This window comes from Hordeum vulgare, chromosome 3H, assembly GCF_904849725.1.
Source record: "Hordeum vulgare subsp. vulgare chromosome 3H, MorexV3_pseudomolecules_assembly, whole genome shotgun sequence".
In the NCBI taxonomy this organism is placed as follows: Eukaryota; Viridiplantae; Streptophyta; class Magnoliopsida; order Poales; family Poaceae; genus Hordeum; species Hordeum vulgare.
This window is the reverse complement of record NC_058520.1, coordinates 457,062,193-457,088,595: the sequence shown is the minus strand read 5'-3', so window position 1 is coordinate 457,088,595 and position 26,403 is coordinate 457,062,193.

The following is a 26,403-nucleotide window of genomic DNA, read 5'->3' as shown; positions in this document are numbered from 1 at the left end:
TAGGTATGGATATATCTACTTGATGAAGCACACGTCTGAAACTTTTGAGAAGTTCAAGCAATTTCAGAGTGAAGTTGAAAATCATCGTAACAAGAAAATCAAGTTCATGCGTTCTGATCGAGGGGGTGAATATCTGAGTTTCGAGTTTGGCGCTCACTTAAGACAATGTGGAATCGTTTCACAGTTGACACCACCTGGAACACCACATCGTAATGGTGTGTCCGAACTTCGTAATCGTACTTTGTTAGATATGGTGTGATCTATGATGTCTCTTACCGATTTGCCGTTATCGTTTTGGGGTTATGCATTAGAGATAGCTGCATTCACTTTAAATAGGGCATCATCAAAATCCGTTGAGATGACACCATCTGAGCTATGGTATGGCAAGAGGCCAAAGTTGTCGTTTCTTAAAGTTTGGGGATGTGATGCTTATGTCAAAAAGCTTCAGCCTGAAAAGCTGGAACCCAAAGCGGAAAAGTGCGTCTTCATAGGTTACCCAAAGGAGACAGTTGGGTACACCTTCTATCTCAGATCCGAGGGCAAAGTGTTTGTTGCTAAGAACGGAGCTTTTTCTTGAGAAGGAGTTTCTCTCGAAAGAATTGAGCGGGAGGAAGATAGAACTTGATGAGGTTGTAGAACCTCTACTCCCTCTAGATGGTGGCGCAAGGCAAGGGGAAACCTTTGTCGAAGCGATGCCGGTTGAGGAGGAAGCTAATGATGATGATCATGAAGCTTCGGATCAAGTTGTCATCGGACCTCGCAGGTCGACAAGATCACGTACTGCTCCTGAGTGGCATGGTAATCCTGTCTTATCAATCATGTTGTTAGACAATAATGAACCTGCGAATTATGAAGAAGCAATGGTGGGCCCGGTTCCAACAAATGGTTGGAGGCCAAGAAGTCCGAGATAGGATCTATGTATGAAAACAAAGTATGGACTTTGGAAGTATTACCTGAAGGTCGCAAAGCTATTCAGAACAAATGGATCTTTAAGAAGAAGACGGACGCGGACGGTAATGTGACCGTTTATAAAGCTTGACTTGTGGCAAAGGGTTTTTCACAAGTTCAGGGAGTTGACTACGATGAGTCGTTCTCACCGGTAGCGATGGTAAGTCCGTCCGAATCATGTTAGAAATAGCTGCATTTTTCGATTTTGAAATCTGGCAAATGGATGTCAAAACGATGTTCCTTAACGGTTTTCTTAAGGAAGAGTTGTATATGATACAACCCGAAGGTTTTGTCGATCCAAAGAATGCTAACAAAGTGTGCAAGCTCCAGCCATCCATTTATGGACTGGTGCAAGCATCTCGGAGTTGGAACAAGCTTTTTGGTGAGGTGATCAAAGCATTTGGGTTTATACAAGTTGTTGGAGAATCTTGTTTTTACAAGAAAGTGAGTGGGAGCTCTGTAGCGTTTCTAATATTATATGTGGATGACATGTTGCTGATTGGAAACAATGTGGAGTTTTTAGAGAGCGTAAAAGATTACTTGAACAAATGTTTTCCAATGAAGGACCTAGGAGAAGCTGCTTACATATTAGGCATTAAGATCTATAGGGATAGATCGAGGCGCCTAATAGGACTTTCACAAAGCACATACCTTGATAAAGTTTTGAAGAAGTTCAAAATAGAACAGTCCAAGAAGGGGTTCTTGCCAGTATTACAAGGTATAAAGTTGAGTAAGACTCAGTGTCAAGTAAATGCGGAAGATAGAGAAAAGATGAGTACCATCCCCTATGCTTCAGCCATAGGGTCTATCATGTATGCAATGTTGTGCACTAGACCAGACGTCAGCCTGGCCATAAGTATGGCAGGCAGGTTTCAAAGTAATCCAGGAGTGGATCACTTGACGATGGTCAAGAATATTCTGAAGTACCTGAAAAGTACTTAGGAAATGTTTCTTGTTTATGGAGGTGACGAAGAGCTCGTCATAAAGGGTTACGTCGATGCAAGCTTTGACACTGATCCGGATGACTCTAAGTCTCAAACCAGATACATATTTATTCTTAATGTGGGTGCGGTAAGCTGGTACAGTTCCAAGCAAAGCATCGTAGCAGATTCTACATGTGAGGCGGAGTACATGGCTGCCTCGGAGGCAGCTAAGGAGGGTGTCTGGATGAAGCAGTTCATGACGGATCTTGGAGTTGTGTTGGACGCACTAAATCCAATAACTCTATTCTGTGACAACACTAGTGCCATTACTTTAGCAAAGGAACCAAGGTTTCACAAGAAGACCAGACACATCAAACGACGCTTCAACCTCATCCGCGACTACGTCGAGGGAGAGGACGTAAATATTTGCAAAGTGCACACGGATCTAAATGTAGCAGATCCGCTGACTAAACCTCTTCCACGAGCGAAGCATGATCAACACCAGAACTGTATGGGTGTTAGATTCATTCCAATGTAAATCGCATAGCGATGTGAGACTATATTATTGACTCTAGTGCAAGTGGGAGACTGTTGGAAATATGCCCTAGAGGTAATGATAAAATAGTTATTATTATATTTCCTATTTCAAGATAACCGTTTATTATATTTGGAAGGATGAGTATGATACAGATACCGTCGATGCAACTGATAACAATTCTATTAATGATGATGCTTATAATAGCGCCAATGAATCATGGTCTTCATATGATAATTTACCTTCGGAGGATTTTTAAAATAATGAAGATGATACATGTAGTGAAAACGTAAGTGACATATATTTAGATCTTTAAGTTTGTAAAATACAATGTTTATTTCATGTGTATGTTTATTGTACATGAAGATGTGGATGTTGAGAATGCAAAAAATAATAAGGATGACTCTTTCTACGATAACGTAAATTAGGTATGTTCAATCATTTTTGTACGGTAGCCAGTAGTATGAACTAGATTATGATAGAGCATAACTCTCATGGTTTTTTATGTATTTCTTCAGGAGTACATAAATGATTGTATCGATGATGACGGTGAAGTAGAGATTGACATTGTGGAGACTGAGAAGCTGGAAAAGATGTGGATACGCATTGTAAGGTTATAGAAATGACATTTAAATCCCAAGGGGATGCGTTCATGTTCTACAACAATCACGCGAAAGAGCGTGGATTCGGCATCAGGAAAGAGAAGGTGAAACGCGGAAAAGGTCCTGCAGGAATTATAAGGTTCAGGCGGTTTGTTTGCTTCAGAGCAGGAAGACGGCGAAGGAAATTCATAACCATGGATGGCCGCACCCGCAGGTTAAGGGGGGAGACTCGTTGCGATTGCGGTGCACACTTGGTGGTGAAACTGGATAAAGCCCGTGGAGTTTGGTTCGTCGCGGCATTTTTGGATCAGCACAACCATGACCTCGCTCGACCCAATGAGGTGCCATTTTTGTGGTCACATAGACAGATAGATGATTTCCAGAAGGCGGATATTTTAGCGCTATCAGGGAAGGAGATCCGAAAGCAGATCATAGTTGATAACTTTATCAGCAGAGGCGTGATGTGTACAACCTATGTTGGAGAGAGAAAAGGAAGCTCCTTGCTAAAGGTGATGCTGACACGACGATTGGTATAATGAGGAGTAGAAAGGAGAAAGATCCGGACTTCTTTTTGAGTATGTGCTAGATAAAGAGGGGATATTGAAGAGCATGTTATGGTGTGATGCATAGTCTAGGCGAGACTATCAGGATTATGGAGACGTGGTTGTGTTTGATAGCACATATAAGATGAACAGATACGGTATACCGTTCATCCCATTCGTCGGTGTTAACAATCATCGTTGCACCATCATGTTTGCTTGTGCCATTGTGTTGGACGAGACCGAAGGAACCTATGTGTGGTTGCTCGAGACCTTTCTGAAAGCAAATGGTGAGGTAAAACCGAAATCAGTAATCACAGATGGGGACGCTTCAATGATTCGAGCCATTCATACTGTTCTTCTGGATATTTTCCATCGTCTTTGTTCATGGCATTTGGAGAAAAATATGCAAAGGCACCTTTATCACAAATCATTTATGGAGTTCAAATCACTAATTTACCATGCGACCTCGCCAACCAACTTTGAGAAGAGATGGAACACTTTCATTGTTAGGTGACAAACAACTAAAATTGAACAGCGGCTTAACAGGATGTACAGAAAGAAGACACTATGGGCAGCGTCATATCTTTTAGATGGATTCTTTCTTGGTATGCATAGCAATCAGAGAAGCGAAAGTCTGAACTCCTCCCTTCATCTCCATTTGGACTATGGTATGACTATTGTTGATCTCGTAGTACATTATGAGAACTGTATAGATCGCCTACGTGAGAACGAGGCGGAAGATGATTGCACTGCTAATCAGTCACTTCCACCATCAATTACTGCATATAAGGCTATTGAGGATCATGCTGCCCTTGTTTTCACTCCAGCTAATTTTTATATTCTGCAAAAAAGATCTTTTGAAGCTGGGAGAATTGGAGATATTTGAGACGCTTGTGGGAGTTCAGCGGTCTACTTATATCGTCACGTGGCAGAATAACCACAAGTTCAGGTATGATGTTATATATGAACCAAGTAACTCAGATGAAACGATATCATGTAGTTGTGGAAGGATGGTTCGAAAAGGGCTACCTTGCAAACATATTTTCTTTGTGCTCGTGAATGTTCTTAAATTGTCTGAAATACCAAATTGTTGTGTGCTACGTGGGTTGAACAAACATGCAAGACATGGATTGCCTGCGCAGCGCAAGAGAGATCTGTTTGGGTGGGGTTGGTCAGGGGCAGAACAACGTTCTCGGTATAGTAGGCTAAGCATAAAAGGCGCACAAGCTTTCCATGTCGCACCATTTTTCAACCGAACAATATATTGCATTGTGCTCCTCCATACTACACAAACAAAATTATACTACATATTAGTAATTTATAATATTTCCAAAAATTAAAGAAAAATAAAAAACTTAAAACATCTAAATTAGTACCTTCTGCCGTCGGTGTGTTGATCACGACGCGTCGATCCGGCCTCGCCAATCGACGCCGCACGTCACTGTGACAGAAACTCCGACGGATGCATCGATCCCGCCTCGCGACTCGACGTCGCACGTGACGGCAAACGGTGATGAGACCCCGACGTTAGTAGCGTTGAGGCGCGGCGAGACCCCCGACGGCGGGCGTGGTGGCACGCGGCGAGAACCACGACGGCGGGCGCGAGAGAACCCCGACTGCGCAACGGAAGTCAGCTTTAACGTGGTGACACGCGGCGCGACGGACGTCGATGTTAGGTTTACCTGATCCGACCGCGACAACGCCGGCGCGGTGCAAACCTATGGCGGCGGCAGCGACGTTACCTCAGGTCAGATTGGTTTTGCGACGTCGCTGGAGGGGATGGGTGGTTGCGGGGTTGAGGCGGCGCCGTGTGCGACGTGATAAGGAATCAATCACGGTCACATCATTGTCCCCGCTGATGCGGGCACGTGTGTAGACCCGACGATAACTGACACGACCACGTCGTTAGACCCGACGATTGAAAAAAACACAATTTTTTTTCCGTCTAAAATGCCCGAAAAACGTCCGAACGTGACAAATCTTGCCACATTTGTTGAAACTCGTTCAAACTTGACATGCACACCTCAAATATCAACACCAAGGATCTACCAAAATTTGAGATTGTTCGGAGTTGGTCGTAAAATCGACTTCTCTAAAACGGGTCTCCCAGACTAGGCTTGTAGGCTCCGTCTCGGAGCACCTCCATTTTTCTCTAAAACGGGTCTCCCAGACTAGCCTTGTAGGTTCCGTCCCGGAGCACCTCCATTTTTTGACAGTCAAGACAACATCCCATGTTTTTTTACAAACTCACATGATGAAAACAGCATCACATGCACAATTCTATACAATTTTTTACACTAGTTACATATTATTTTATTTTATTTTCTACAAAAAATCCCAGAAATGGCCCCCGACCGTCTACCCCCCTAGATGTCGACACCTGGGGGTAGCAACTACTTCATTACACCTCCAACATGCTAGGACAAGCCTTACAAACATCCTAGACCATCATGCTATCTAATGATCAATGTGTGCATTACCGTACACTCACTCCGATCAATCCGTAGTATACACCGGAACCTTTCTCCCGCACCCTTCACTTTGTAAAGCAACTGGATCTTCAGAGACTCGGAATGATGTGTAATTTTTTTAGTGTCTACCTACATTGTGCAAACCAAGCATGGAAAATTTCAATGGGTTTGCATTGATTATGCATTTTCTGCATTTTTTCCATCTAAAATGCCCGAAAAACGCCCGAACGTGACAAATCTTGCCACATTTGTTGAACTCGTTTAAACTTGGCATGCACACCTCAAATATCAACACCAAGGGTCTACCAAAATTTGAGATCGTTCGGAGTTGGTCGTAAAATCGACTTCTCTAAAACGGGTCTCCCAGAATAGCCTTGTAGGCTCTGTAGGCTCCGTCTCGGAGCACCTCCACAACATCCCATATTTTTTTTACAAACTCACATGATGAAAACAACATCACATGCACAATTCTATACAATTTTTACACTAGTTATATATTATTTTATTTTATTTTCTACAAAAATCCCAGAAATGCCCCCCGGCCGTCTACCTCCCTAGACGTCGACACCTGGGGGTAGCAACTTCTTCATTACACCTCCAACATGCTAGGTCAAGCCTTACAAACATCCTAGACCATCATGCTACCCTGATGATCAATGTGTGCATCCGGAACTGGCGAGTCCGCCGGCGGGGGCTGGGGGACGGCCGCCCGTCTCCTCGGGTGGAGCTGGGCGATGACGGTGTTGTTGTTTTTGCCGTCCCAGAAGGCGTGCCGTCCGCGGATATTGTACCGGCCGCTGAGGTGGGTGATACGTCTCCAACGTATCTATAATTTTTGATGGTTTCATGCTAGTATCTTGTCAAACTTTGGATGTTGTGTATGCCTTTTATATCTTTTTTGGGACTAACTTATTAACTCAGTGCCAAGTGCCAGTTCCTGTTTTTTTCTTGTTTTTGACCCTTTTCAGAGGAGGATTTTAAACGGAGTTCAAACGGAACGAAACTGCCAAAAAGAATTTTTCCGAAACAGAAGAAGATCGGGAAGCTTGAGAACCAAGTTAGGGGGCCTCCAGGGACCCCACAAGCCCCCTAGCCGCGGCCAGGGGGGCTCGCGCCTCCCAGGCTTGTGGGCTCCCCAGGCCTCCCCTGCCCTAGGTCTTTCGCCTATATATTCCCATAAATTCCAGAAAAAATCAGGATATCATCAAAAGTACTTTTCCGCCGCCGCAAGCTTCTATCTCCGCAAGATCCCATCTGGGGCACGTTCTGGTGCCCTGCCAGAGGGGGGATTCGGATACAGAGGGCTTCTTCATCAACACCATGACCTCTCCGATGATGTGTGAGTAGTTCACCATAGACCTACGGGTCCATAGCTAGTAGCTAGATGGCTTCTTCTCTCTCTTGGATCTTCAATACAAAGTTCTCCATGATCTTCATGGAGATCTATATGATGTAATCTTCTTTTGCGGTGTGCTTGTCGAGGTCCGATGAATTGTGGATTTATGATAAGATTATCTATGAATCTTATTTGAGTTTCTTCTGATCTCTCTTATGCATGATTTCATATCCTTGTAATTCTCTTCGAGTTGTGGGTTTTGTTTGGCCAACTAGATCTATGATTCTTGCAATGGGAGAAAAGCTTGGTTTTGGGTTCATACCGTGCGGTGACCTCACCCAGTGATAGAAGGGGTCGCGAGGCACGCATCATGTTGTTGCCATCAAGGGTAAAAAGATGGGGTTTTCATCATTGGTTTGAGTTTATCCCTCTACATCATGTCATCTTGATTAAATCGTTACTCTGTTCGTTATGAACTCAATACACTAGATGCATGCTGGATAGCGGTCGATGTGTGGAGTAATAGTAGTAGATGTAGAAAGTATCGGTCTACTTGTCTCGGACGTGATGCCTATATGTATGATCATTGCCTTAGATATCGTCATGACTTTGCGCGGTTCTATCAATTGCTCGACAGTAATTTGTTCACCCACCGTAATATTTGCTATTTTGAGAAAAGCCTCTAGTGAACACTATGGCCCCCGGGTCTACTCCACACCATATTTTCAGCCTTAATCTTTTACTTCGTTGCACTTTCCGCCTTGGGATCTCACTTTGCAATCAATCTTGAAGGGATTGACAACCCCTTTATAGCGTTGGGTGCAAGCTCGTTTGTGTTTGCGCAGGTACTCTGGACTTGACGAGATTCTCCTACTGGATTGATACCTTGGTTCTCAAACTGAGGGAAATACTTACTGCTCCTGTGCTGCATCACCCTTTCCTCTTCAAGGGAAAAACCGACGCAAGCAAGTCTCCGTCAACGTGTCAATTTTTGGTGCTGTTGTTTGAGAAGTAGCAAGAACAATTTCTGGCGCCGTTGCCGGGGAGGATCAAGTCAAGAACTCATCCAAGTAAGTGTCGCAAAGTCATCTCTTGCATTTACTTTTTTTTCCTCTCGTTTTCCTCTCCCCCACTTGTGAAAAACAAAAAAATACAAAAATATTTGCCTTTTTCGTTTGACTTTCCTTTGCTTGTGTGCTATGTGCCTTCAATATGCTTGCATCTTCGCTTGCTAAAAATCTAGTGATATGGATCCTCACCCACTTGCTAATCTCTTTAAGAGATCCACTTATGTGGAACCAATTGCTAGTGAGTTGAGTGCACTTGACTTTCTCTATGGAGTTTTGCTTGAGATGCGTGAATATGAAAATCGCGATGAAGAAATTTATGAAATGATTCACGAGGGCTCCTTGAATGAAAAGCATGATTGCAATGATTTCGTTATAAATTATATTAATGACAATCATGCTAAAAATATGCAAAACCCTAAGCTTGGGGATGCTAGTTTTGCTATGTCCATTACTTGTTGCAATGATATTTGCAATAATATTGAAAGTGGGTTTGGAGAAGTCATGACTTTAGTGTATGATAATCCCACTATTTTTGAAGAGCGTTGTGACAGCCCGATGCCGACGTTCCAGAAGATTCCCTTTTCTTTCCGTTTTCGTCGTGTGGCTATTTCCTTTTGTCGCATCATCATCGCATCATGCTCATCATCTGCATCACATCGACATCTCGTTGCCGCTAGTTTTCAAAGTGGCATTCGTTAATGGTTGCCGGTTCTCGACGTTGTCCGTTCTGAGTCCGACCGCACTCGCACGCGCCGACGGCACCGTCAAAACCCTGTTTTAAAAGCGTGGGTAAAACTTTATTTGATCGGGTTGAAATTTGTTGTGTGGTTTTATTTATATATAGGTAGGCCGCGTGTCGAATTTTCGTCGCAATCGGAGTTCGTCTGGTATTCGAACGGTCGTCCGTAGCGACACCGTATTCGGTCTATCGTCGGACGTTTTCTGGTATTTTAAATCTCGTTGCCGGGCTGCCCGTTTCCCCTCTCATCTCCGCCTTGCCCCTCTGCAGAGTGCACCGACCCTACGCGCAACCTAGTCCGAAAACCTCCCGGAACCCGAACCCGGTGGTCGTAACCGTTGGGTCCGGATCAACCCCGTTATACCGCAAATCGTCATCGGTTTGTCCATTGAAACCCTAACCTATTTATCTGCGACCGTTCGATTACGATCGGAAGGTCTTGAGCTAGTTTCATTTTGTTGGAATTATTCCCTAGAGGCAATAATAAACATAATAATAATTATAATTCCTGTATCAAGATAATCGTTTATTATCCATGCTATAATTGTATTGAATGAAGACTCATTTACATGTGTGGATACATAGACAAAACACTGTCCCTAGCAAGCCTCTAGTTGGCTAGCCAGTTGATCAAATATAGTCAATGTCTTATGATTATGAACAAAGTGCTGTTGCTTGATAACTGGATCACGTCATTAGGAGAATCACGTGATGGACTAGATCCAAACTAATAGACGTAGCATGTTGATCGTGTCATTTTGTTGCTACTGTTTTTCTGCGTGTCAAGTATTTGTTCCTATGACCATGAGACCATATAACTCACTAACACCGGAGGAATACTTTGTGTGTATCAAACGTTGCAACGTAACTGGGTGACTATAAAGATGCTCTACAGGTATCTCCGAAGGTGTTCGTTGAGTTAGTATGGATCAAGACTGGGATTTGTCACTCCGTGTGACGGAGAGGTATCTCGGGACCCACTCGGTAATACAACATCACACACAAGCCTTGCAAGCAATGTGACTAAGTGTAAGTTGCGGGATCTTGTATTACGGAACGAGTAAAGAGACTTGCTGGTAAACGAGATTGAAATAGGTATGTGGATACTGACGATCGAATCTCGGGCAAGTAACATACCGAAGGACAAAGGGAATGACATACGGGATTATATGAATCCTTGGCACTGAGATTCAAACGATAAGGTCTTCGTAGAATATGTAGGATCCAATATGGACATCCAGGTCCCTCTATTGGATATTGACCGAGGAGTCTCTCGGGTCATGTCTACATAGTTCTCGAACCCGCAGGGTCTGCACACTTAAGGTTCGACGTTGTTTTATGCGTATTTGAGTTATATGGTTGGTTACCGAATGTTGTTCGGAGTCCCGGATGAGATCACGGATGTCACGAGGGTTTCCGGAATGGTACGGAAATGAAGATTGATATATAGGATGACCTCATTTGATTACCGGAAGGTTTTCGGAGTTACCGGGAATGTACCGGGAATGACGAATGGGTTCCGGGAGTTCACCGGGGGGGGGGGGGGCAACCCACCCCGGGGAAGCCCATAGGCCTTGGGGGTGGCACACCAGCCCTTAGTGGGCTGGTGGGACAGCCCAAGAAGGCCCTATGCGCCATAGGAAGAAAATCAAATAGAAGAGGAAAAAGGAGGAGGTGGGAAAGGGAAGAAGGACTCCACCCACCAAACCAAGTTGGACTCGGTTTGGGGTGGGGGAGACCTTCCCCCCTTGGCTCGGCCGACCCCTTGGGGCTCCTTGAGCCCTAAGGCAAGGCTCCCCCTCTTCCCCCTATATATACGGAGGTTTTAGGGCTGATTTGAGACGACTTTTCCACGGCAGCCCGACCACATACCTCCACGGTTTTTCCTCTAGATCGCGTTTCTGCAGAGCTCGGGCAGAGCCTTGCTGAGACAAGATCATCACCAACCTCCGGAGCGCCATCACGCTGCCGGAGAACTCTTCTACCTCTCCGTCTCTCTTGCTGGATCAAGAAGGCCGAGATCATCGTCGAGCTGTACGTGTGCTGAACGCGGAGGTGCCGTCCGTTCGGCACTAGATCGTGGGACTGATCGCGGGACGGTTCGTGGGGTGGATCGAGGGACGTGAGGACGTTCCACTACATCAACTGCGTTCACTAACGCTTCTGCTGTACGGTCTACAAGGGTACGTAGATCACACATCCCCTCTCGTAGATGGACATCACCATGATAGGTCTTCGTGCGCGTAGGAAATTTTTTGTTTCCCATGCGATGTTCCCCAACAGTGGTATCAGAGCCAGGTTCATGGATAGATGTCTTCTCGAGTAGAACACAAAAATTTTTGTGGGTGGCGATGTGCGTTTTGCTGCCCTCCTTAGTCTTTTCTTGATTCCGCGGTATTGTTGGATTGAAGCGGCTTGGACCGACATTACTCGTACGCTTACGAGAGACTGGTTTCATCGCTACGAGTAACCCCGTTGCTCAAAGATGACTGGCAAGTGTCAGTTTCTCCAACTTTAGTTGAATCGTATTTGACCGAGGAGGTCCTTGGATGAGGTTAAATAGCAACTCATATATCTCCGTTGTGGTGTTTGCGTAAGTAAGATGCGATCCTACTAGATACCCATGGTCACCACGTAAAACATGCAACAACAAAATTAGAGGACGTCTAACTTGTTTTTGCAGGGTATGCTTGTGATGTGATATGGCCAACGATGTGATGTGATATATTGGATGTATGAGATGATCATGTTGTAATAGATAATATCGACTTGCACGTCGATGGTACGGCAACCGGCAGGAGCCATAGGGTTGTCTTTATACTAACGTTTGTGCTTGCAGATGCGTTTACTATTTTGCTAGGATGTAGCTTTAGTAGTAATAGCATGAGTAGCACGACAACCCTGATGGCGACACGTTGATGGAGATCATGGTGCGGCGCCAGTGACAAGAAGATCGTGCCGGTACTTTGGTGATGGAGATCAAGGAGCACGTGATGATGGCCATATCATGTCACTTATGAATTGCATGTGATGTTAATTCTTTTATGCACCTTATTTTTCTTAGAACGACGGTAGCATTATGAGGTGATCTCTCACTAAAATTTCAAGACGAAATTGTGTTCTCCCCGACTGTGCACCATTGCTACAGTTCGTCGTTTCGAGACACCACGTGATGATCGGGTGTGATAGACTCAACGTTCACATACAACGGGTGCAAAACAGTTGCGCACAGCGGAACACTCGGGTTAAGCTTGACGAGCCTAGCATGTGCAGACATGGCCTCGGAACACATGAGACCGAAAGGTCGATCATGAATCATATAGATGATATGATTAGCATAGGGATGCTTACTACTGAAATTATGCTCAACTCACGTGATGATCGGACTTGAGCTAGTGTAAGTGGATCATGAACCACTCAAATGACTAGAGAGATGTACGTTTTGAGTGGGAGTTTAGCGAATAATTTGATTAAGTTAAACTCTAATTATCTTGAACATAGTCTAAGTCCACTTTGAATATATTTGTGTTGTAGATCATGGCTCACGCGACAGTCACCCTGAATTTTAATACGTTCCTAGAGAAAGCTAAGTTGAAAGATGATGGAAGCAACTTTGTAGACTGGGCTCGTAATCTTAAGCTAATCTTACAAGCTGGGAAGAAGGATTATGTCCTTAATGCTGCGCTAGGAGATGAACCACCCGCTACGGCTGATCAGGATGTTAAGAACGCTTGGTTAGCACGTAAGGAGGACTACTCAGTAGTTCAATGTGCAGTCTTGTATGGCTTAGAACCGGGACTTCAACGTCGCTTTGAGGAGAACCTTTATGCTTGCAAGATGGAGGAGAACCCGTCTGTCAGTGAACATGTGCTCAAAATGTCTGGGTACTCAAACCGTCTAGCTGAGCTGGGGATTGAACTCCCGCAAGAGGCTATCACTGACAGAATCCTTCAATCACTGCCGCCAAGCTATAAAGGCTTTGTGTTGAACTACAACATGCAAGGGATGAACAAGTCTCCCGGCGAGTTGTTTGCGATGCTGAAAGACGCAGAGTCTGAACTCCGTAAAGAGCATCAAGTGTTGATGGTGAATAAGACCACTAGTTTCAAGAGAAACGGCAAAGGCAAGAAGGGTAATTCAAAGAAGAGCGTCAAGCCTGTTGCCAATCCGACGAAGAAACCCAAAGCTGGACCTAAGCCTGAAACAGAGTGTTACTATTGCAAGGGTATGGGTCACTGGAAGCGCAATTGCCCCAAGTATCTGGCAGATAAGAAGGCGGCCAAAGAAAAAGCAGGTATATTTGATATACATGTTATTGATGTGTACTTAACCAGCTCTCGTAGTTGTGCCTGGGTATTCGATACCGGTTCTGTTGCTCATATTTGCAACTCGAAACAGGAACTGCGGAATAGACGAAGGCTGGCGAAAGATGAAGTGATGATGCGCGTAGGAAATGGTTCCAAGGTTGATGCAATCGCCGTCGGCACAGTTTCACTTCAGTTACCATCAGGATTAGTTATGAACTTGAATCATTGTTATTTAGTGCCTGCGTTGAGCATGAACATTATATCTGGATCTTGTTTATTGCGAGACGGTTACTCTTTTAAGTCAGAGAATAATGGTTGTTCTATTTCTATGAGTAACATCTTTTATGGTCATGCACCCAATGTGAGAGGATTGTTCATATTGAATCTTGATAGCGATACACACATACATAACATTGAGACCAAAAGAGTTAGAGTTAACAATGATAGCGCCATATTTTTGTGGCACTGCCGCTTAGGTCATATTGGTGTAAAGCGCATGAAGAAACTCCATGCCGATGGACTTTTGGAGTCACTTGACTTTGATTCACTTGACACGTGCGAACCATGCCTCATGGGCAAGATGACTAAAACTCCGTTCTCCAGAACAATGGAGCGTGCAAGTGACTTGTTGGAAATCATACATACCGATGTGTGTGGTCCAATGAGCGTAGAGGCACGCGGCGGATATCGTTATTTTCTCACCTTCACTAACGATTTGAGTAGATATGGTTATGTCTACTTAATGAAGCACAAGTCTGAAACATTTGAAAAGTTCAAGCAATTTCAGAGTGAAGTTGAAAACGTAACAAGAAGATCAAGTTCCTACGGTGTGATCATGGGGGTGAATATCTGAGTTTCGAGTTTGGTGCTGACTTAAGACAATGTGGAATTGTTTCACAGTTGACACCGCCTGGAACACCACAGCGTAATGGTGTGTCCGAACGTCGTAATCGTACTTTATTAGAGATGGTGCGATCTATGATGTCTCTTACCGATTTGCCGTTATCGTTTTGGGGTTATGCATTAGAAACAGCTGCATTCACTTTAAATAGGGCACCATCAAAATCCATTGAGACGACACCATACGAACTGTGGTTTGGCAAAAGGCCAAAGTTGTCATTTCTTAAAGTTTGGGGATGTGATGCTTATGTCAAAAAGCTTCAGCCTGAAAAGCTGGAACTCAAAGCGGAAAACTTTATCTTCATAGGTTACCCAAAAGAGACAGTTGGGTACACCTTCTATCTCAAATCCGAGGGCAAAGTGTTTGTTGCTAAAAACGGAGCTTTTCTCAAGAAGGAGTTTCTCTCGAGAGAATTGAGTGGGAGGAAGATAGAACTTGACGAGGTTGTCGAACCTCTCATCCCTCTGGATGGTGGCGCAGGGCAAGGGGAAACCTCTGTTGTTGCGACGCCGGTTGAGGAGGAAGTTAATGGTAATGATCATGAAACTCCGGTTCAAGTTTCTGTCGAACCACGCAGGTCGACGAGATCACGTGCTGCTCCAGAGTGGTACGGTAATCCCGTCTCATCAATCATGTTGTTGGACAACAATGAACCTGCAAATTATGAAGAAGCAATGGTGGGCCCAGATTCCAACAAATGGCTAGAAGCCATGAAGTCCGAGATAGGATCCATGTATGAGAACAAAGTGTGGACTTTGGAAGTACTGCCTGAGGGCCGCAAGGCTATTCGGAACAAATGGATCTTTAAGAGGAAGACGGACGCTGACGGCAATGTGACCGTTTATAAAGCTCGACTTGTGGCAAAGGTTTTTTTTACAAGTTCAAGGAGTTGACTACGATGGGACATTCTCACCTGTAGCAATGCTTAAGTCCGTCAGAATCATGTTAGCAATAGCTGCATTTTTCGATTATGAAATCTGGCAGATGGATGTCAAAACGGCGTTCCTTAACGGTTTCCTTAAGGAAGAATTGTATATGATGCAACCCGAAGGTTTTGTCGATCCTAAGAATGCTAACAAGGTGTGCAAGCTCCAGCGATCCATTTATGGACTGGTGCAAGCATCTCGGAGTTGGAACAAACGCTTTGATGAGGTGATCAAAGCATTTGGGTTTATACAAGTGGTTGGAGAATCTTGTATTTACAAGAAAGTGAGTGGAGCTCTGTGGCGTTTCTAATATTATATGTGGATGACATATTGTTGATTGGAAACAACGTAGAGTTTTTGGAGAGCATAAAGGATTACTTGAATAAAAGTTTCTCTATGAAGGACCTAGGAGAAGCTGCTTACATTCTAGGCATTAAGATCTACAGGGATAGATCAAAACGCCTGATAGGACTTTCACAAAGCACATACCTTGATAAAGTTTTGAAGAGGTTCAAAATGGAACAGTCCAAGAAAGGGTTCTTGCCAGTTTTACAAGGTACGAGATTGAGTAAGACTCAGTGCCCAGCAACTGATGAGGATAGAGAGCATATGCGCACCGTCCCCTATGCTTCAGCCGTAGGTTCTATCATGTATGCAATGCTGTGCACTAGACCGGACGTTAGCCTGGCCATAAGTATGGCAGGTAGGTTCCAGAGTAATCCAGGAGTGGATCACTGGACGGCGGTCAAGAATATCCTGAAGTACCTGAAAAGGACTAAGGAGATGTTTCTCGTGTATGGAGGTGACGAAGAGCTCGCCGTAAAAGGTTACGTCGATGCAAGCTTTGACACAGATCCGGACGACTCTAAGTCGCAAACCGGATACATATTTATTCTTAATGGGGGTGCGGTAAGCTGGTGCAGTTCCAAGCAAAGCGTCGTAGCAGATTCTACATGTGAAGCGGAGCACATGGCTGCCTCGGAGGCGGCTAAGGAGGGTGTCTGGATGAAGCAATTCATGATGGATCTTGGAGTGGTGCCAAGCGCACTGAATCCAATATCCTTGTTCTGTGACAACACGGGTGCCATTGCCTTAGCAAAGGAACCACGGTTTCACAAGAAGTCCAGACACATCAAACGACGCTTCAACCTCATCCGCGACTACGTCGAAGGGGAGGACGTAAATATATACAAAGTGCACACGGATCTGAATGTAGCAGACACACTGACTAAACCTCTTTCACGGGAAAAGCATGATCAACACCAGAACTGTATGGGTGTTAGATTTATTACAATGTAATTCGCATGATGTTGTGAGGGCTAGATTATTGACTCTAGTGCAAGTGGGAGACTGTTGGAATTATGCCCTAGAGGCAATAATAAATATAGTTATTATGAATATTCCTGTATCAAGATAATCGTTTATTATCCATGCTATAATTGTATTGAATGAAGACTCATTTACATGTGTGGATACATAGACAAAACACTGTCCCTAGCAAGCCTCTAGTTGGCTAGCCAGTTGATCAAAGATAGTCAGTGTCTTCTGATTATGAACAAAGTGTTGTTGCTTGATAACTGGATCACGTCATTAGGAGAATCACGTGATGGACTAGACCCAAACTAATAGACGTAGCATGTTGATCGTGTCATTTTGTTGCTACTGTTTTTCTGCGTGTCAAGTATTTGTTCCTATGACCATGAGATCATATAACTCACTAACACCGGAGGAATACTTTGTGTGTATCAAACGTCGCAACGTAACTGGGTGACTATAAAGATGCTCTACAGGTATCTCCGAAGGTGTTCGTTGAGTTAGTATGGATCAAGACTGGGATTTGTCACTCCGTGTGACGGAGAGGTATCTCGGGGCCCACTCGGTAATACAACATCACACACAAGCCTTGCAAGCAATGTGACTTAGTGTAAGTTGTGGGATCTTGTATTACGGAACGAGTAAAGAGACTTGCCGGTAAACGAGATTGAAATAGGTATGTGGATACTGACGATCGAATCTCGGGCAAGTAACATACCGAAGGACAAAGGGAATGACATACGGGATTATATGAATCCTTGGCGCTGAGGTTCAAACGATAAGGTCTTCGTAGAATATGTAGGATCCAATATGGACATCCAGGTCCCTCTATTGGATATTGACCGAGGAGTCTCTCGGGTCATGTCTACATAGTTCTCGAACCCGCAGGGTCTGCACACTTAAGGTTCGACGTTGTTTTATGCGTATTTGAGTTATATGGTTGGTTACCGAATGTTGTTTGGAGTCCCGGATGAGATCACAGACGTTACGAGGGTTTCCGGAATGGTCCAGAAATGAAGATTGATATATAGGATGACCTCATTTGATTACCGGAAGGTTTTCGGAGTTACCGGGAATGTACCGGGAATGACGAATGGGTTCCGGGAGTTCACCGGGGGGGGGGGGGGCAACCCACCCCGGGGAAGCCCATAGGCCTTGGGGGTGGCACACCAGCCCTTAGTGGGCTGGTGGGACAGCCCAAGAAGGCCCTATGCGCCATAGGAAGAAAATCAAATAGAAGAGAAAAAAGGAGGAGGTGGGAAAGGGAAGAAGGACTCCACCCACCAAACCAAGTTGGACTCGGTTTGGGGGGGGAGACCTCCCCCCCTTGGCTCGGCCGACCCCTTGGGGCTCCTTGAGCCCCAAGGCAAGGCTCCCCCTCTTCCCCCTATATATACAGAGGTTTTAGGGCTGATTTGAGACGACTTTTCCAGGGCAGCCCGACCACATACCTCCACGGTTTTTCCTCTAGATCGCGTTTCTGCAGAGCTCGGGCGGAGCACTGCTGAGACAAGATCATGACCAACCTCCGGAGCACCGTCACGCTGTCAGAGAACTCTTCTACCTCTCCGTCTCTCTTGCTGGATCAAGAAGGCCGAGATCATCGTCGAGTTGTACGTGTGCTGAACGCGGAGGTGCCGTCCGTTCGGCACTATATCATGGAACTGATCGCGGGTCGGTTCGCGGGGCGGATCGAGGGACGTGAGGACGTTCCACTACATCAACCGCGTTCACTAACGCTTCTCCTGTATGGTCTACAAGGGTACGTAGATCACACATCCCCTCTCGTAGATGGACATCACCATGATAGGTCTTCGTGCGCGTAGGAAATTTTTTGTTTCCCATGCGACGTTCCCCAACACATTTCCCTATATATGTCCATCCAGTCCAATCAGACCAAAGCCTAGTTTTTAGGGATCCTACCCCTGTTTACTCACCGCTGCCAGCACCTCGCTTTCCCCACCGGGCCAACCAGAGCGCTCGCGTGCAACGCCATGTCTTCTCCAGCAGCAAGCTCGCTGACCCGCCCACTGTCTCGCCAATGATCGGATCCATGCCATCTCTCACTCCCGACCTCGGGAACCCCGCCTCGTCCTTCTGCTGGTGAGCAGAGCCATGCCTCCCCTTGCCTCTCTTCTTCCTCCCTCTCCTCTGTTCCCCTCTCTCTGGTTCTCCCCTCGTCTCTCACCTTCTCTTTCTACAGGTTCAGCAGCTTCGAAGGAACTCCATGGTGCGCTGTCCCTCGTGCTCGTCGCCTCTTTGCCTTCCCCCACCCGGCACCTGCGCGCCTGCCTCTCTGACCTGTCGCTGGCCGGCGAGCCACCGGCAGGCAGCAGCACGGGAGGAGCTAGGTGCCAACGACGTTCGGGGCAGCAAGTGCGACGCGAGGCCCCTGTCCTCTCTCTCTCTCTTTCTTCTCCCCTTCTGCTATTTTCCCTCTCTCTGAATTCTCTCTTCTCCTATTCTATTTCAGACATATGCAACGCCATGGACGAGCCCCTGCAGCCCCCGTTCGTCGGAGCTCCCCGTCGCCCCGCTCCCGATCCGGCGATCTGCAGCCCGATCCCGAGTCCCTCAGCCGGATCCGGCCGGTCCTAGCAGGCCCTTCCATTAACGGCCTCCGAGTCCGCCGTCTTCGCTGGAGCATCGCGCCGTCAGCCCCTAGTTCCCCATTGTGAGCAGCCCTCCCGGTGTGTTACTCGATGTTGACCCGTTCTGCTGTTTGGGTTAATTAGTGTAGCCGCTTGTTTACACCACGAGCAGTGCCCCAGCCGAGCTGGTTAGTGTATTCAGCGTCCACCGAAGGGGTCCTGGATTCGATTCCAGAGCGCCCCAGTATTTTGGTTGGTTTTTTTCCTGTTTTATCTAGTCTATAATAGCCTCGCGTGCATACCTCATTTAGATCCGAATCCCATAGATCATCAGGTGCTAATTGTAGTCTAGCTGGTCTATGTGTTTGACTGCAACTAGGAGGTATTGGGTTCGACTCCACGTATGCCAATTTTTTGTCATCTTTTCCCTTTTGTCAGGCGCATACACACTCAGCTCCTTGGGACAATTTCAATCCTGGGCTACTGCAGATTGCAGTAATTCGGCCTTGTTGTGTTTTTTTTACTGCTTACCTGAGGGCAATTTACTAGTTGTGTAGGAAGATGCATGTTTTTAAAATGTCAATATTTTTCAAAACGTGCATCGAATCAAAATAAGTTAGATATGTAACTTCACTAGAATTTTGCGTAGAATAATATTTTTCTAACTTTCATGCATAATTAGAACTGTTTAGTGTGTTGTTGCATCGGTTTGTGTGTCGACGTGTTGGAAACGGTTTAGGTCGTAACTATTTGTCCATAGCTCCGTTGGAGATGTGTCATATATGTAAATGGACCAGAACGACGAGTAGAATCACGTGATCCACTTTGTTTTGTTGGTTAACAAACATAAAATGTGATTAGGTTAAATCTGTACAGAATTAGAATTTAACACGTGAGGTCGTTTCAGAGATGCTATATGTCATTTCCGACCTCATTTAAAATGCCCAGATAGGTAGATTAATTACGCTTCACCTCTTGCCATGTTTAATCACATTTAATATTGCCGTGTATTTAATCGGGATAGAACTAAATAAATTAACGTGGAGTTTCGTCAATATGCAACTCGTTGCATATTGAACTTCACTTAATGTGTAGTGTTTGATTGTGTGAATTGTCATGCCGTGACTTGCATATATTCAGCTGCTCATGCATCATATGTGTTGTGCATCGTGTGGTGAATTTCTTGTGTTGATTTGTGTTTCCGGTTTGCTTCGTCTCGATAGAGTTCTGCAGTGTGTCGGATTGTGCGGACCCGTTCGACTACGTCGGTTCGTCTGCTTCACCGAGTTGTTCTTCTTCCAAGCGGGATCTCAGGCAAGATGATCATTTCCTCAGATACCATTACTATCATTGCCATGCTAGTTTACCGCTTCTATCGTTTATGTCTCGTTGCCTACCACTTGTTAAATATCAGCCTCTCAACAATGCCATGATTACCTTCAACCTGTTCGACCTAGCAAACCACTGATTGGCTATGTTACTGATTGCTTAACCCTGTGTTAGCGTTGCTAGTTGCAGGTGCAGTTGCTTCCATGTGAAAACATGGGTTCCTTGTTATATCACCATATTTAAATGCTATTTAATTTAATGCACCTATATACTTTGTAAAAGGTGGAAGGCTCGGCCTTTTCTAGCCTGGTGTTTTGTTCCACCTTTGCCCCCTTAGTTACCGGCTACCGGTGTTATGTTCCATAAATGAGCGCTCCTAACACGATCGGGGTTGTTATGGGGACCCCCTTGATAATTCGTTTTAGATTAAAGCTGGTCTGGCAGGGCCCAACTTTGGTACTACATTTGCCTAATAACTAATGAACTGCATAGGGAGTAATTAACCCGAGGATAATTTAATCAACCCCCGGGCCAGTGCTCCTCATGAGTGTTGGCCCCACCTGAGCGATGTCCGGCGCCCCTCTAGTCACCCGGAGGTTTAGCGATCCCGACGCCTAGCTCATCCCCGTGTCCTGAGAATGAGGTACGCGACTCCTATCGAGATCGTCGACACGTCGGGCGGCCTTGCTGGATTAGTTTTACCTTTGACGAGATATCTTGTGCATCGGGATTCCGGTGATGCTTTGGGTAATCTCAGAGTTGAGGTTTTTCACTAGGGAATCCGACGATCGTGATTGAGGATTTCTATGTGGCTTGTGGTAATTTGTGATGGACTAGTTGGAGCACACCTGCAGGGTTAAATCTTTTCGGAAAGCCGTGCCCGCGGTTATGCGGCAACGTGGAAACTTTGTTTAACACTGGTTCTAGATACTTGAAGTTAACTTAATTAAAACTTGCCAATTGTGTGCGTAACCGTGACTGTCTCTTTCGTGAGTTCCTTCTCCGATCGAGGACACGGTGGGGTTATGTCTGACATAGGTAGGTGTTCAGGATCATTCATTTGATCATGAGTAGTTCACATCCATTATGCGTAGATCTTCCCCCTCTTATTCTTGTACTCGTAAGTTTAACCACCAAATATATGCTTAGCCGCTGCTGCAACCTCACCACTTAACCATGCCTCACCCATTAAGCTTTGCTAGTCTTGATACCTTTGGAAAGGAGATTGCCGAGTCCCCTGTGGCTCACAGATTACTACAACACCAGTTGTAGGTACATGTAAAGGTTACTTGACGCGAGCGCGTTGATTGTACATTTGGAGTTGCTTCTTCTTCTTCTTGTTCATCGATCTAGGATGGGTTCCAGGCCGGCAGCCTGGGATAGCAAGGATGGACGTCGTTCTTATTTTCTCGTTTGTTTTCGTCCGTAGTCGGACCCTGCTCTTACTCTTGATGATTATGTAATGTACTGATATGACTCTGATGTAGCTTGTGGCGAGTGTAAGCCAACTCGGTATATATAACTCTTCCTTTCAGTACATGTACTTGTAACGATATCCATTCTTGCGACACGACGAGATGCGCTTCTATCCCTGACGAGGCCTTCGTGCCAAATTGAGGATAGGGCCGCATCTTGGGCGTGACAAGTTGGCATCAGAGGAGTACCGACCTAGGAGCCCCCTTGATTGATCGAACTTGGCCGAGTCGAGTCTAGTGAAAAACTATTTGAGTCTTAGTTATATATCGGAGAGTAGGATTCTTTTTTCTCCTCGTCTATGCTCTGGTGAGGAATTTTGACGTAATAATTTAATTCTACTCCTCTTCTCACTCAAATTTTTTTTTAGGATCACGCGGATATTCTTGGAATCTATATGATGCCGATGTGACGGAGTTCTGTCTTGGTGCCTCCTATCTACTCTAAGTTTCAGGGGAGTTGAGCTCCAGGGGATTCTCGAGCACATCGTTATCATTCAGGTTTCTTAGTATCTCAGAACGAAGGATGTTCGTAATTGCTTCAATACTAGTAGTGGCGAGATAACCCCAATGTCCCCAGTACTGGTGCAGATTGTTCAGGAGTACTGCCATACTTTGTATCGTTGTGATCACGAGGGTCTGTTGTAGATGAAGGTCCGAGATTCTGGTTGTGTGTTGACGGAGGTGATACAGGTGACGGGTTAGTATAGGAGTTGTGTGATTATTACTCCTTGTATCCGTGTACCAGATTGCATGACCAGATATTTCGGGAATTCATAGGTGGGAATTCAAGTAGTTGCTTATAGGACAATCTTCCAACAAATTCTTGATGTTAGGTTGGGGTTCGACATCTAGTGGATTCGTTTGTTCACGGTCGACTTACAGCAGTACACGTTGTGTCTTAAAGAGTCCTTGTAGCTTGCTACGACTCGGGGACTCTTCGTATGTGGGGTGCACTGCCTTGCACTTGGCGGCTACTGTAAAATCGAGCCCGTGCGATCCTGTCCACGAAAATATCGGACGAAATCTTTCTCATGAGTTTGTTCTGGCTAATTGCAAGTCGCACCCTTTGTTTTGTTGAATGTGGTAATTCAAGTTGCTTCGATGTCAAGTGGTGATTTTAGACCTTTCTAAGAGGTGTTCTCATATTTTTATGTGAGAGTGCTAATCCTTTTGCTCAATCAATTGTCTCATCAATTTTGTCAACCGGAGTCATCGTATCAATTCCATTCAACCGGTGTGCTTCTCTTCAAGTGAATTCCATCCTCTCCTATTTTGCAAGATCATTCTCTCTTTTATGTCGGAGTTCATCTCATCTGTTCCAGGTCGTCTTTGTTTTTCCCCGTCCTCCCACCCTTTTATTCAGTGATTGGATTTTCATCCAAGAGTTTTCTTTTCATGGTGCTTCCGCTGTCTGTTCTTTTCTCTCTTACCCGGTCATTCGTTGTGAAGATTTTTAGGACATTCGTGTCATATTTGTTCATTCTTGTCATCCTTACCGGTGAATTCAATTCAGTTGTCCGTGTTCATCATATCCTTTTCGTCCTTGTAATTCTTTCCCATGTTGGAAATTCTTTTCAGACTATCTTGTTATCCATTCTTCTCTTTTCTATCCGGTGCGTTGAAGATATTTCAGAAGTTCTGCTTTTCAATCCTTCAGTTATTTCGAGGGTCTCATCTCATCTAGTTTTCATTGTACCGGGGCAATATCTCTCGTTCTAGCATTCCTTTCAACGGTGGTTTCTTTGAGTAGGCCCATAACCCACAGGTTTTCCCAGGATCTTACCTGGCTCTTTAATCTTTTCCGGAGATCCTTAATTCTTTTCAACTATGACGTAGGTATGATTTCATCAGTCATATTCCTTCTTCAAGATCTATTTGAATTAGTTCTCACATTTGGCTCAACCTTTCATTCTTCATTATTCCTGAGTGTCTCAGTAGTTCTTGGTGTTGTTTCTCGTCATCATTCTCAGCTTGCTATCCGAAGGAGTGTTTCTATCAAATCTTGGTCCATTCTCTTCATGATCCATCGTTTCAGCCTTCTGGCATCGTCTTGAATTATTCCCAATCATGAGTAATCCCTTTCGTGCTATCCGGTGCTTCTCTGAGTTGTTTTTATTTCTCGTTCCTCCGAAGGCCATCATTTTAGAAGATTCTTCATTCTCAGCTTTCAGCTTTCGTTCTCTATTTCTTCTCAATTGTTGTCTCTTCGTTCGTCTCTCGATTATCCGGTGCCTTTTTCTAGTATTCTCTCAGGTGGCTTATGATCTCTTCATTCTCATGTTTATCCATTAATTCGTGGTATTCCCATTCAATTGTGAATTCTTACCGGTGCTTCCTTCAATTTTGCTTCAAGTGGTGCTTATCTCTCTGTCTCTTCAAGATTCATTTCTAGTAGAATAAGTGATATGCTAAATCCGTTGTTTGTCATCAATTTAACTTGATGAAGGATAAGCATAACATAATTCTTATCCTTGTTCTTCCTTCTTTCAAGTGATCCCAATTCTTCGTCCGGAGTGGCTCATGATATCAATTCCTTTTTCTCAAGTCTTCTTATCTTTCCTTTTCCGGAGTTCTAAGTTTATCAAGTATCTCTTTGGGAAGCTTCATCTTAATTTTGGCAGGTCATAATCTTATTCTTTCATCCTGGATATCTTTGCATCATTCTTTTGTATACGGTGGTCCTTCATGGTGGTTCATCAAGGTTTCAATCCATTCTCAAGTGTTCTTCAAGATTCTTGTTGGAGAACCTCAAGTATCCTTTCTCTTGCATGTCCAGGTGCAATTGTTCTTTCTTTATCCTTTGAGGTGGTATTATAGCATTCTTGTTAGTGTAGGAGCCTCGAAGAGTTTTCCTTTCAAGAATGAGATAATTAAACCCACCAATTCTATGATCATGAGATATTTCAACCCATGATTTCTTCATTGAGCTATCTTGGGTTGGATTTCACCTAAAGCTTTTCCTATGGATTGTTGCTATCATGGTGCTTGTCTTTAATCCAAGTTCTCAATGCACCCTCGGTGTAACAAGTTTTGATATCTTTGCTTTCAACTATCCTTGTTTCTTTTAGTGGTTGGTTGTCACCTCATAGATGTTGAGATGATTTTCATAAGCCCACTACTATCTTGTTCTTTTCATTGTTGGTTGTCCAATTGCTACGTCAATTCTCTTTCCGGAGGCTCTTCAATTCTATTGTGTTGATAGTTGTCATTTTTTCTTCGTTCTCTTCTTTTGCTTGAGCTAGTTCCTATTCTCTTGTTCCGGAGGCATTGTGATGTTGCTCTTTTGGGTCTATTATGTTGTTCTATCAAGATCATGGTGCTCCCTTGTTCTATTTACTTGTTTGTTGTGAATTCTGTCTAGTTCTCTCTTCTTATCGAAGTTTTTGTCCCATTTTCCTACCGAAGTGCTGCCGAAATTTTCCATGAATTCTTGCTTCTTTCTCATATCACTCCTCATCTCTTTGCAGCCTCAAGGGTCGTTGGTTTCACTCGTGTGTCAAAGAAGCGACTAAGTTTTACCTCTTGCTTTCTCATCCTCTCCCCCTTTCATTCTTGGATCTCGGGGCGAGATCCTCTTGTAGTGTAGGAGAGTTGTGACAGCCCGATGCCGACGTTCCAGAAGATTCCCTTTTCTTTCCGTTTTCGTCGTGTGGCTATTTCCTTTTGTCGCATCATCATCGCATCATGCTCATCATCTGCATCGCATCGGCATCTCGTTGCCGCCAGTTTTCAAAGTGGCATTCGTTAGTAGTTGCCGGTTCTCGACGTTGTCCGTTCTGAGTCCGACCGCACTCGCACGCGTCGGCGGCACCGTCAAAACCCTCTTTTAAAAGCCTGGGTAAAACTTTCTCTGATCGGGTTGAAATTTGTCGTGCGGTTTTATTTATATATAGGTAGGCCGCCTCTCGAATTTTCGTCGTAATCGGAGTTCGTCTGGTATTCGAACGGTCGTCCGTAGCGGCACCGTATTCGGTCTACCGTCGGACGTTTTCCGGTATTTTAAATCTTGTTGCCGGGCTGCCTGTTTCCCCTCTCATCTCCGCCTAGCCCCTCTGCACAGTGCACCGACCCTACACGCAACCTAGTCCGAAAACCTCCCGGAACCCGAACCCGGTGGTCGTAACCGTTGGGTCCGGATCAACCCCGTTATACCGCAAATCGTCATCGGTTTGTCCATTGAAACCCTAACCTATTTATCTGCGACCGTTCGATTACGATCGGAAGGTCTTGAGCTAGTTTCATTTCCCTATATATGTCCATCCAGTCCAATCAGACCAAAGCCTAGTTTTTAGGGATCCTACCCCTGTTTACTCGCCGCCGCCACCACCTCGATTTCCCCATCGGGCCAACCAGAGCGCTCGCGTGCAACGCCATGTCTTCTCCAGCAGCAAGCT